We start from the raw sequence: 14,525 nt of genomic DNA, 5'->3' as shown, positions 1-14,525 counted from the left end.
ATAACAGATCACATTACCCAACAAGATACTCCCAAAAACCCTTTATAAGCAACTATACACAAGTAAATGATGATAGCTACAAATACATATGCATCTAAGTATCTAACCATACGAAAAATAACCAAATTTGTAAGATCATATTTTTTTTAGATTGGGAACTGATCAACAACACACCCTAAATGTCAGTTTAATAAAGACATATTTTCCCCTGGACAAAACTCCAACAATAAAATCAGTTCTACTTTATCGGCAACCAATGAATTAATAAATAAGGAGAAAATATATATAAAAAAAATGTAGGACTTGATCACATTTAGAAATCTGAACTAACAACAAACTATACTAAAAAAGAAGCAAACTTTTGCTGTAAATATATCTTATTTCTCAGATTTATTCAGTAAATCCAAATTGAAATATGAAGTTCTTATTTGCAACCTTGAATGTTTTTGCAAAATATAAAACATATCCCACTGTTAATAGTTCAGTTCAACGCAATAAGATCTATTGGTCGAGAAACATAGTTTTTCCATCCAACTGTTTCTGACCATAATCAATGCACATGAACTGTATCATTTGAGAAAGTAGCAAGTCGCTAGGGTTCTTTGAGAAACTCAAACTGTATCATACCTCTTTGTCTCTCTCTAACCACATGGAATATAGGTAGTTGTTTCTCTAACGACTTATCATAAGATTTAAAACATAATTCCGTAGTTATATTGTCTTGCAAGCTCCAAGAAACCTACATATCATTTAATGATACCCTATAGTGTTCCCTCTTGAAGTGCAAGAATTGATCGGTCATATGAATGAGAAAATATAGGAATCAAACACAAATCATAAGATCACTAAGATTGCTTGAAATTCGAATGAGAACCAATAAACAAAACAGGGAGATTGGGGAGATTTGAAGGGTTAAGGGAAATTTAACGTGTACTCAAACTGCTCAGGGTTCGATTAGATTCCATATCACGTCCATTCCAATGATTTTACTGATTAACAAAACAGAGTAAGCCTTCTTTATGAATCTGGATCACATTCTAACTCACACACAAGTACTGCTAACACAAACGTTTTCTATCAAACCTAGAGCAACTAATTTCCTTTCGAACCCTTCAACTGCTTGTGAAAATAGGAATAAGTCCATCTGAAAGGCCTAAAGAATCCTAAGGACAAATTAGATGAACTCATGTTTGCAGTGAAAAGGTCTGTGCGTATTACATTTTAGAATAAACAACACTTCTTCAAAGCCATATTAATAACGTCAATGAAAACAATTGAAACGTTAAAAGGGCCACCTTAGAAGTTGCTTTGTTTTTCGTATTTTGTGTTTTCTTACGTATGCTTTTACCCAATATTAATGACAAAGAATCTAAGAAAATTAGAATTTCTTAACTCTTTATATAGCTTCCAAAATTTTACAAACCAATAAAGGTAGTAAGCATTACATAACTTCCAAAACACCAAGAATCGCATTACCTTCTTACTGGAATGATATAAAACCTCGCCAAACACGCATATCTTGCATACCACACCTACAATTCCTCTATAATAACCTAGCCTCCGTTATTGATCCCATATTACAAAGCATATCACTATAGAAAGGTTAATATTTCATAGCATATCATTATAGAAAATCCAGTTTAGAATCCTAGACATGTCTTGTGGTTTCTAACTTTCTATGATATGTCAAACAAAACTCGAACATTCAAGCTAGACCTCAAAAACAAAACCCATATCAGAAATCCGACGTAAACCTGAACAAAAGCATGAGCATGGTAACATCCAATTACTTTTCACTTCAGGACTGTATACATTCAGAGAAACAAAATAAAATGAAAACAAAATTAAAGATATAATCCAAATAAAATTTCTCAGGTTACAAATTCTAGAATTGAAATGTCACAACAAACTTAAAATTCGGAAAAAAAAATGAAGAGTAGTAACCGAAGCAATACATGGAAAAACCGTTGGTTTCAGAATTGCAAGATTATCCATCTCCTACCCATCCGACGGAAATTAACAACTAAAATGAAAAATAGAACAGGCAATTGAAAATTAAAGATGAAGAAAATTGAAGAAAATTGTGAGAAATTAGGCAAACCTGGGGAAATCAGGTGTTTGATTTCCAACGAGGAGTAGTTGGTGAGTTGCTGAAGAATTCGACTCCATTTTTTAAAAAGAAAATTTCATAGATCAGTCTTTAAACATAAAGGAATCCAAATATTCATTCATTTGACCCTCCTCTTTCCACCTATGAGCAAAGTAATTTTGTTGCACTAATCTCTCCATTAACGCAACCTATTCAAATTAAAATGATCCGATTCAGTCATAAATTAACAAATTCATACAACAAAATCGACAAATCGATCAATTTGCCAATTCAATTAAAATTCACCCTAATTCAACAATTACAAGCAAAAAAAAGAACCCTAATTTAACAAAACCGGAGAAAAGAGAATCATACCAGGGAGAAACAAGATGAAGTGAAGTGAGGAGATTCGGAAGGAGTGCAGTGAGTAAGAAAAGCTCACTCGCCATTGTTAGGAGTGTAGTGATAGAGAGCATCCGCATGAAGAGAGGAAAGAGAAAAGGTGAAACACAGAAACGAAGAGGAAATAAGCTAGGAGGCAGTGAGTGAGATGGATGTCCTCGCTGAACAATGAAGGAGAGAGAAAGAAGTTGGGAGGGGAGATAGAAAATGGGAGCGGAGGAGCTAGGGCTTGGAACCAGGGTTGAAAGAAAGAAGAAGAGAATCAGTGAAGAGGGAGAAGGGAAGTAATAAGCGTGGATTCTGGAGAGAGCAGGTGGCAAGATCTGGGAAGAAGGGTAAATAGGTAGTAAAGGATAGAGGTGGGGGTAAAATGGTCAGAGTACTATTGCTGCAATAGTAACATCAACTTTGCTCTTTTTAAAGTGTTAGGATGCGGCCAGTGTATAAAATAATGTTAATATATATGTCGTTTCTAACAAAAACAATTTTTTTTTTCAAAGGAAAATTTCAAAATTACCACCTTATAAAAGTTCATTTTTTCAAACTTTTAACCTTATAAAATTTTAATTTTAAATCGCAAACCTTCAAAGTTACCACCTGTTAACGAATTTTGTCAATTTTTCCGTTAACAGGTGATAACTTTAAAAGTTTGTGATTTTATAAGGTGGTAAGTTTAAACCCAAAAGTGAAAATTTTTGAGGAAAAACATAAATAAACCTTCAAAGTTACCACCTGTTTATGAAAAAATTGACATAATCTGTTAACAGGTGGTAACTTTGAAAGTTTGTGATTTTATAAGGTGGTAATTTTAAATTAAAATTTTATTGATAAAAAGTCATACGACATCTACATAAAGATTTAAATCTAACAAATACATAACAATCTAATCAAATAAAAACTTCTTTTCACCATAGCTACGATCGTAGTATATCAAACATTTTGTATACTCTCTTTTATATCGCTGTGATTTACAGCCTTCATTGACGATGGGGTCTATAGATCTGTTGTAGCCGTGACAAATATGATTTCCGTATGATTCGTCTGATTGTAGTCGAAAGATTGACATTCTCTTCGATCCCGCATAAATCTTTACCAAAGAAACAACCTGGACTAAACTAAACACACAAAACTATAAAAACAAACCCACCATAGGGGTACTTACCACACCCAAACTATCAAACCCACCATAGGGGTACTTACCACACTGAAACTATGTAGTTTTATTGAGAACTAACGCAAAAATACAACGGAATTGAAAGAGAAGGGGCGAAAATAACCAAATTTCCGAAGAAAATTGGCTATTTTCGTCCTAGAAAACCCTAATTTATGAACCCTAAAAAGAGAGAGAAAAGAGGGAGAGAGGGGAGGAGTTAGGAGCGTAGTTTGAAAAATTGGACTTTATAAGGTGGTAATTTTGAAAAAGTTCTTTTACAAAAAATATGTAATATAAAGGGTATTTTTCACAAATTGTGTGCAAAAATTGGTTTTAACCGAAAAAATGGACCGGACCGAACCGGACAGACCCAGACCGGACCGGACCGAAGGAAATCGGTTCGGTCTTTGGGTCGAGAAATATAAATTTCTGGTCTTCGATCCGGTCCGGTCCGGTCCAAAACTCGATTTTAGACCGAACCGATTTTTCCTTAATAAAATATAATATAACCTATTTAAAATTTTAATTCTCTACTTTAATATGTTGTAAATATTACTATATTGTGATATATTTTATTTTAGCTTCCAAGAAAGGCCTCAAACAAATAGTTTTTTATATATATTTTTTCTTTTTTATCATAATTTTTTTTAAAAATAAATAATATATTGAAATAGGTCTACAACCGGTCCAACTCGGTCCGGTCCGGGTAATGGACCGATTTTTTCGATCCGATCCGGATTCGGTCCAAGCATAATCGGTCCGATTTTCGGATGTGAATTATCTTAATTTCTGTCTTCGATCCGTTCCGGATCGGTGTGTTCCGATCCGGGTTTGGACCGATAAATACACCTAGTTGCATGTATAAATTTGATTCTCCTCATTTTTAATTTGTACTCCCTCTGTCCCTTAATACTCGCACCGTTTTGACTTTTTGCACTATTCAAATATTTCACTTTGACCCTATTTTATTTCTAGTACATGAAAACAAATGTTAGTATATAATATATTGTTGACTTCATCTTAATGAATATTTTCAAAATATTAATAATTTTATAAATTTTTATAATGTGTAGTTAAAGATATTGGTGATCAAAGTTGTGTATTGACAAACGTGTTCAGTTGAAATGGTGCAAATATTAAGGGACAGAGGGAGTATTATATTTGTGACTCGTTTGCAAGGGAAAAAAAAACAAATAAGACAAAATATGAGCGAAAAAGGCAGGGGCGGCGGAAGACACAAACAACATCCCAAGATTCCCAACCCACATCAAGGCATTTAAGCAAGATTTGCACACTTATGATGTTGAGCCGCTGCAAAGCAAGCTATTGGCATTGATGAAACTATATGGGGACAATTGCCGACAATTGATTGCTCATCTATACAAAACGGCGACAAAATCATATACTCCCTCTGTCCCTTAATACTCGTACCGTTTTTACTTTTTCACTATTCATATAATTTACTTTGACCTTATTTTATTTACAGAATATGAAAACAAATATTAGTATATATAATATATTGTTGGCTTCATCTAAATATATTTTTTCAGAATATTAATATTTTAAGTTTTTATAATACGTAGTTAAAGATATTGGTGGTAAAAGTTGTGCATTGGCAAGCGTGTCCAGTCAAAACGGTGCGAGTAGTAAGGGACATAGGGAGTAACCTCTGTTTCACATTGCATCATTTCTTTTTTTAACGTATTCCAACAAGCTTCTTTAATATCTCTAATTGCGTGAAAGTAAAAATTATAAAAACTTGATATTTGGAATCCTCATATTGATACAAATTTAACAAGATCTCACTTGACTATGTTTATTCTCACTGAATGTGAAAGAATGATTGTGAAAGTTAGTTAATGAATATTGTTCAAATGATAAACGATGCATCTATTGCGGAACGGGGGTAGTATATACTATCATGTGTCAGCAATTTTCTCAACATGACACGGCATATTGACAGTTTGACACCATATACTCTGTAATAAGCTATATTCTCGACGATTACCATCAGTATAGCTTATAGATATTCTTCTAATTAAAGTAATGACGTATAGATATATTATTGCCTCGTTTTGTGTCTTAATTATTTTTTTAAAGTAAAACCACTATGGGTACGTGTATAAAATTATTTCACCCTTCTTCATCACCCATGTCAAAAATAAAGTCATTTACATCCATCATTTACTTTGACAATCATATCCACCTAACACTTGTCACGCCATCTACCCTTGTAACCGATCACTAAATGCCCACCCACATATTCTATTTTATTCAGCTAGAGATGACTTCGAGCTGGAGCGGGTGCAGAGGATTGGTCTCTCCATAACCGTAACTGTCTATCTTGCCTCAATTCCCGCCACCCACGAATCCACGATAGGTATAATACCCATCATAATCCCAAAATCAATATTAATCTCACCCTCGCGGGGTACAAAATAAAACTTATTCATGCTCCATCACCACCCATGAATCCACACTTGCCTCAAGCTCAACCTTAGGTCCAACATTTTTTTTATTTTTTTTTACATGTGAATTTTGAATATTAAAACTCTATTCTGTAGTATTTGACAACTTAGCTGTCTGATTATGGTGATGGGTAAGCAAACTAACTTATTTTATGTAGTTTATTATTAAAGAAAAAATTGATATACCCATAATCAATTAGATAGAGGATAAGCGAGGCGTTCAAGTCCAATAAAAAATTCATCATTGCTCCATTATGTACCCAAGGTGGGTACCCAATCACCCCATCGATCATATACATTTTTTATCGTCGTAACCTACAAAAATTATCTCCATCCCCGCCCACTTGAACCGACGATGGAGGTCACCCATGCTGGGGTTCAAAACTTTCCTCCATCTCTGTGTCAGATAACTAAGTTACATATATATCAAATGTTTTATTATTGCAAGACTAGTATATCACTTGTGCAATTCATGACTTATAAAATTTTAAGTTCAATTTATGTACTAATTTAAAATCCATCTACCTACTGAGTAATAATGGAGATGTTAATTTACATTAATATGTATGTTATAAACTAAAAGTATGAATATCGACTATGAAATTCTATTTTGCACTCTTATTTTCTTCTTTTTAGAATGTCCAAATATGATGCAATACAATTAGCTAGGGAGTGACACTTATCAGCACCACATCGATGCTAATTAAAATCAATATACTTTACTGAGTAATAATGGACATGTATATATTAATAGATTACTAAAATTACAAATACAAATATGGACTTCGAAATCCTCTTTAACGCTTCTATTTTCTTCTTTTTAAAATTTCCAGCAACAAAGCAATATAACTTTTGCGCCCGGCCTATTTAGAATTAATTGAATTATTTTCATAATAGGGATTCAAATATTTTATTGATTTCCAATACACAACTTATGGAGGAGGTAAAAAGAAATATACCAATACAAAAATAGTTAATATATGAATCACATAATTTACACTCTTTACATGTTTTATTGTAGTAGTGATAATATCTCCATGGAGTATATTGTTTAGAGTATAGGAAAGCCACAAAGATGGATGAATAGGTTCTTTGTGGAAGAAAATTGTGGCTAATCAATTGGTGTTGACGATTGTGAGATGAATAGGAAGGCATGAAGTTCTTCGGTTCTTCCAAACATAATCTGAACCGAGGTTGATAAAGCTCCTTAGGAATAGTCTATGACCGGACGACATCCACCGGCGACGTCAACCAAAGGATGTACGAAAGCTATTTCTCAGACAACTCTAATCTATAACTGATATGTGTGTTTTATATAGTGTTTTACCCCCGTCCCTTAGTACTTTTATGCATCAAATGAGCTCTTAGGAGCCGTTTTTAGTACTAATCTGTGTTATTGAGTGTGCCTTGAGTTTCAGGATTGCTTAGTGAGAAATTGGTCTTTTTAGACCCGTTTCATGGTGATTTAGGCCACTACACGAGCCCGAGGAAGTTCGGGACAACTAGCGTCGACTTTCGGGAGCCTTAGATATTTACGGTAGAGCCCGGGAGTTAGACTTGGTGATATGGGCGAAGGATGGTGACTTTTGCGAATCGCCCTTCGAGCTGAGGGCGAAATGAGAAAACTGGGTAAAATAAAAGAGTTTTGAAGTCATCAACGCGCGCCCGATCGGGCGGGCTTCGCCCGATCCTGATCGGGCGACCAAACTTGGCGTATTCTGAGCTTTTCGCAAACCGCCCGATCAGGCGGAATTGGGCCCGATCGAGCCGACTATCGAGGAGTTCGCCCGATCGGGCGACGCCAACCCCTGCTGCTTATGCGCGTGTTTTAATTCCGGTTTTTGGTTTGTATTTTGGGAAAACTATAAATACTAGACTTTTTATTTTTAGTAGACATCTTTCATTCTAGTATTAAGCACTTAGTTTATTTTCCTAAGCTTAGTTATTCTCTCTAAATTTGTTCCAAGACTTAGTTTTTTTTTTCAATAAAAAATTCAAGCTTTCTTATTTCCTTGTTCTTCATTTAGGTATTGCTTCTTACTCTAATTTATTGTTTGCTTTAATCATGTTTTTAATCATATTAATTGCCTTGTTTATTAGTAACATGTGTGAGTAGTTTAATTTCTAGGGTTTGGGGATCCATGAATAATTATGAAGGGATGATTGAATGTTGTTGATTGTTGGTATTGTAATTTATTCCTATTGATTGGTTTATTCTACTATGCGATTAGATTTGCGCAGGCTTAATTTTGATAGTCTAGCAATATCAAGTTAAGATTCGAGAGATGCAATTTGATGTTTAGGCTTGTGTCAATAGGTGGAATTAGGATTAATACGTAGCGAGAGCCCGTTAATTCTAAGTCTATGATTAGTATCGATTCGAGAGAGCATGCTAGTCTAATTAATTACTTTATTGATTATTGCCGATTGTTTATCATCCTGGATTGTTATTTGTTGGTGAACCTATGCCCTAGTTTCTTTAATATCTGAATTCTTAATTGTTTAATTATTATCGCAGTCGTAGTATACAAACCAACCAACTCTTGTTTCCCAATAGTCTAGATTAGTTGATTAATAGTAGAAAGAACGTTTGTTTCCCTGTGGATACGATCCCTACTTCCCTTGCTATCTTGTTAGTGGACTTAGGTTATCTTTGACTAGGTGATACGACTTTAGCCTGTCAAATTTTGGCGCCGTTGCCGGGGAAACGGTTTTATTTTTCTGTTATTAGTTATTATTTCTAGATTATTGTTTGTTACTTCTCAAGGAACCCCCGTTCCTTGAGATCGGATCTCACGACTATTTTCTAGTTTTGCTTGTTTATGCCCAGGACTGTCCATAACAGCGATCTGACTTCGTTCGATCCTGAACCTGAACGGACCTTTCGTAGACGGCGTAGATTCATTGGACAGTTGAGAGACTATTCAGACTCTGAATCCGATCATCTGATTGGCAATCTATTCCATACAGATTCAGAGATGGGTGATGAAAAACCACCACCTGAGCCAAGGATTACAGACTATTCTAAGCCAAGTCTTTCTGTGCTTCCCAAGGCGATCACGCCTTCTATTGCATTTGAGAATTTCAAGATTGAACCCCAATTGATAAATATGATTGAGAGGCACCAATTCGGTGGGGAAAAGGGTGAAGACCCAAACCTTCATATTCAGTATTTCATGCAATATTGCGCTACTGTTAAGCAGAAGAATCTAACGCCAGAACAGACTATGGAGATGCTTTTCCCATTTTCACAGAGTGGGAAGGCAAAGCTGTGGATTAACGGGCTCAATCGAGCAGCTATGAAAATCACCGACTGGGATTCTTTGGATCTTGCTTTCTATGTGAAATACTTCCCGCCTGAGAAGACAGCTCGTCTGAGGAGCCAGATCATTTCTATTACGCAGCAGGAAGACGAGAGCTTGTTTGAAGTATGGGAAAGGTTCAAGGATCTGCAGAGAGAATGCCCACACCATGGTCTACGACCGTGGTTCTTGATCCAACAGTTTTACAACGGTCTGGGTAACGAGTCTAGGCTTATTCTAGATTCTGCTGCTAGTGGGAGATTTATGCAACTCCATGTGTCTAGAGCTTTGGAGGTGATTGAGGAGATGGCCATTCATAGTGCCTAATATGGGAATCCTAGAGGCTTTGCTGACCGGGGTGTTAAGCATGAGATGAATTCTATTGAACAACTTACTGCTCAGCTAACTGCCCTACACCACAAACTTGATAATATGCAAACTACATCTTCTCAGCCCGCCCAACATGCTAGTGTCGCTGCAATGAGTGCCCAATTTGCGAATGTCTGTGATAGCTGTGGGGTGCAGGGTCATTATGCACAGGAATGTAGGAGCTCCATCGAACAATGTAATGCATTCCAGTCCTACAAGCAGAATAATCCGTACTCCAACTCTTTCAATGAGGGGTATAAAAATAACCCCCTTCTATCATATAGGAGTACTAATGTCCAGAACCCCCATCAGATTCAACATCCTCCACCACCACAACAACCCTACCAACCAACCACCACCACAACAATCATACCAACCGCGGGGCAACTACAACCAGCAGCCTAGTGGACTACCTGGGTTCCCTAGACAAAACACATCTCCTCCATCACCACAGCCTCAACCCACACAGTCTGATCCTGTGCTAGTAGAGATGAGGAATATGATGTTGCAAATGCAGAAATATCTGAGCGAAAAGGATGCCAAAATTGATGCTCTTACTGCTCATAATAAGATCATTGATACACAGTTGGCACAAATGGCTACCACGCTTGCAGGGAGACCCCTAGGTCATATCCCTTCACAGCCCGAGAACAGAGAGTCTGTAAATGCTGTCACTTTGCGGAGTGGATATGAGTATGATGGGCCACCTATGACTATTGAAGGAGATGTTGAAGCGTCTGTTAGTGATGCTGTGCCAGAAGAAGGCGAGAAGGTGGTCAAGGAGAAGGAAGCTAACACAAGGTTTGAGAAGAAAGTTGAGATGCAAGTCCCACCTATCAAACTTCCCTTCCCTCACCGTCAGCTTAAGAACAAGCTAGACAAGAAGTTTGGTAAGTTCTTAGAAATGGTAAAGAATCTGCAGGTAACAGTTCCTTTCACTGAATTAATTACTCAAGTACTTGCATATGCTAAATACATGAAAGACATCTTGACTAGGAAGAGAGCATTCAGTGAGGTGGAGACTGTTACATTTACTGAAGAGTGCAGTGCCCTGCTACAAAATAAATCTCCACCCAAGTTGAAGGACCTTGGGAGTTTCCCTATCTCGTGTAATATTGGCAACCTTTTTATTGACAAAGCTTTATGTGATTTAGGTGCCAGTGTTAGTGTCATGCCCCTGTCTGTCTGCACTAAATTGAACATGGGTGATTTAAAAGTTACCAACATAACTCTGCAAATGGCTGACCGATCTGTGAAGTATCCCCTAGGTGTTCTAGAAGATGTGCCTGTTAGAGTAGGTAATTTTTTTTATTCATGTTGACTTTTTTGTGCTGGATATGGAAGAGGATAGACGGATTTCCATTATATTAGGTAGACACTTCCTACACACCGCAGGGGCAATCATTGATGTCAAAAATGGCAAGCTGACTTTAAATGTGGGGGATGAAAAAGTTATGTTCCATTTAACCCATGTTGCTAAGAGTCCCATGATAGAGGAGTCATGTTGTGGTATCAATGTGTCTAATGATTATTTCAATGATGAATTGACTCATACTAATTCTAACAACTCTTCGGAGCAAGCACGTGTCTCGGATTGCTTTGCAGGTGGAGGTGGCCGAAGCACCAACTCCGTAGCGTGGACTCAGAAAAAGGTGAGATTTGATGACTATGTGACCCAAAAAGCCGAAGACTCTGTCAAAGGTGGGCACGTATTCATGATTAGGGTCGCGATTCTTCACTTTCCGCGCTACAGAGCTTTTCCAAGGCAACTGATTCGATACTAGATGGCACCATCTTTGGTGCCCCCATTCGATGAGTTACCATAACTCTCATCCCCTCCTTTTAGTTTTTGCGCTATAAATTGGGATTGTGTAATGGGGACATTGCATCAATCTAAATGGGGGATGAGTACTTCACTATCCATTTATCACTTTTAGTAGTGTACTTTTTCATTTTTTTCCTTTTCTTTTGTGTGTTTTCAGTTAATTCTTATTGTTAGTATGTGTTTTAGTGTATTTTTGGTATTGTAGAGGTGAGAAGAGGGTATTTTACTGTTTAGGTGTTTATTAGTGTGCAGATCTAAGGCTCCAAGTTCGAAAAAGCGGAGAAATAGCTGAAACAGAGCACTTTGCAAATCGCCCGATCGGGCGCGCACAAAAAGTTGAGGGAAATTAATTTTTCGCCCGACCGGGCGAATTTGGCCCGATCGACCTGAAAGGCGAGTGGAATGCCCGATCGGGCGAAAATCCGCCCGATAGGGCGGATGATGATGATGTCATCTATGAGGTCAGGGGTGGAATTCCGAGTTGAAGGAGCAGTTAGAAGGCGGATTCGCAATTGCCCGATCTGGATCAGGCGAGGTGCGCCGGATCGAGCGGACACGGATGCAGCGAAAAACATTTTATTTCGCCTGATCGGGCGAAATGCTGCCCGATCGGGCGAAACGCAATTTTCACGGGCCAAGGTGATTTCAAGGATTAAACCCACGGTTTTCCTTCACTTATTTTACTCTCATCTTCTTCTTCAACCTTAATTCTCTCTCTTCCTCCATTAAACCCCAACTTCACAAAACATCAAACCCTCGTATCTCCTTCATCTCTCCACCAAATTCAACAAACCATACATCAAAATCTTCCTCTCATCATCCTCTACAACCTCCACCTAATTAATTTCAGATTCTTCCACTCTCCACAAAATTCTCAAATCTCACCAAAAACCCCAAAAACTCAAAAAAATCAGATTTTCACAAATGGCTAGCCAACCTAAGAGAAATTGCACCATATCAGGAAGAAATCAACGAGAAGCTTCCACAAGCCGGGCTCATGAGCCGACACCACCACCACCGCCGCTCCAGTTTGAATCGGACCCGAATTTTCCGGAAATTATCTTTACTACGGAGTGGCAACGTGATCGGTTCGTCCACCTCAAGAAGAGGGAGGTAATTCCTACTCGTTTCATATGTCAAAAATCTATGCATGATATGGGAATTGAAAATGGTGTTATGTGAGTTTTTCATGGTGTTGGCATGAGGGATATGTATGGCATGTTGCGTTTGACTTTTAGGAGATTAACGCTAGAATTCTTGAGTTCTTTGCGGATGGAAAGAATTGGTCATAGGGATGTCACTATTGTGCATTTTCGGTTGTTGAATCGTGATGTCCATTTGAACATCCGTGATTTTGTTAGGATATTTGGTTTGTCAACTAAGCATAGTAGGAATCCTGGGAATGATCATAACAACTGTGAAATGTGGGGAAAACTGACCGGAAATAGTTATCTCGGTAGTATGCAACACTTGCATGCTTCCCGGATTCAACACCCTGTTCCCATAGTGTTTTACAGGTATATGGGCTTCACTATCTTCAGGAGGGAGGAAAACAAGAATATTAGGAGTACCGAGTTGGAAATCCTAGGTGGTTATTTGTTGGAGGGGGAGAGTAGGTACAAGATGAACCTAGCCCACCATATGGTTTCCCACCTTTACTCGGTGGCCAGTAGCAACCACACCACCCGCATCACCATTGGTGGGTTGATCACCCACATTGCTATGGCTACGGTGAACTTTGTAGAGGCCAACCAGATACCGGTTTTGGGTAACAACTTGCTAGATTTGGCCTATTTTGTTGGGCTTCGCCGCTTGCAGGGGGAGCATGGGTTGTTTCGCCCGGGTGCCATGTATTGGATGTTTGAGGGGAACATGTTTTTCACCTTGCCTGACCCCTCAGGGCCGCACCCATTTTAGACCCGGCCAGGCTCACTATTTGTAAGTTGGGGTTGAGCAAGAGCAGCAGCATGAGCCCCAACCCGACCCACAGCCAGAGCCCCACCAGTTTCAGCCCGAGCCTCGCACCTACTTTAGGAGGGGGCTTCGTGAGGATGAGGGGAGGCCACAGGGTGGCCCGACACCAGAGGAGGAGCAGCGCTCCATTCAGGAGCGGTTGTACAGGCTCGAGATCGGATTTGATCACTTTGCGAGTGATCACCAGAGAGCCATGTTCCCCATTTATGATCAGTACGCCAATCACGGCTATGTTCCTCAGGATGCCCAGCACCCTTCCTGGTTTACCTATCCCGCGGAGGGATATGGAGCTCCCGGTGCCATGGGGACTTTCACACCCACCCACTACTACGGTGGGTATGGAGAGGGCCCTAGCAGTCATGGTGGTCGTGGTGGTGATGATGGTGATGATGGTCAAGGCCATCAATGATGCTGAGGATGATCGAGATGGTTCGGTACCCCTTGAGCCAATGAGGACATTGTCTGATTTAGCTTGGGGGGGTGTTTCACTTACCTGTACATATTAGGTATGTTTTCTTTTCATTTTTGTATTTTCTTATTATTGGTGTGTTTATTTTGGTGTGTTATTGCTTTCTAGATTAGTTTATCGCTTTGAAAAAAAAAATATACAAAAATACGTTCCGATGAATGCAAAATCATGCTTCCTTGTGCCCCTTTGATTGAAAATTATTTTGATTCTTGGTATTTAATGACGAGCAATGTGGATGTGTTAGCCATGATTTGATATTCGATTACTTTGATGCCATGACATGAGTCAACTCTAACTAACTATTTGTGGACTTGGTGCTTGGCTAGTTGACTTGGTTAGAAATGTGTGATAGTTTCCTGGTGTGTCGTTGAATTTGAGTATTTGTTTGCAACTATTAGTAGTGTTTTATGACTCATATACATGCACATTGAGGAGGACGAAGGCATTTTTCTATTTAGGTAGCCTTCAGATGAA

At 38.3% G+C, this 14,525-nt stretch overlaps 1 non-coding gene across 1 annotated transcript; it reads right to left on the bottom strand.

The window, feature by feature from the left end:
• Positions 1-9,483: 9,483 nt before the first annotated feature.
• LOC130468225 (small nucleolar RNA R71) lies at positions 9,484-9,590 on the bottom strand. Its single transcript, XR_008928644.1, has one exon. It is a non-coding gene; the product is annotated as a small nucleolar RNA R71 (small nucleolar RNA).
• Positions 9,591-14,525: the final 4,935 nt, after the last annotated feature.

Source organism: Spinacia oleracea, chromosome 2, assembly GCF_020520425.1.
Source record: "Spinacia oleracea cultivar Varoflay chromosome 2, BTI_SOV_V1, whole genome shotgun sequence".
Taxonomy (NCBI): domain Eukaryota; kingdom Viridiplantae; phylum Streptophyta; class Magnoliopsida; order Caryophyllales; family Amaranthaceae; genus Spinacia; species Spinacia oleracea.
The sequence above is the reverse complement of the archived record's forward strand: the minus strand, read 5'-3'. Positions and strand labels throughout refer to the sequence as shown.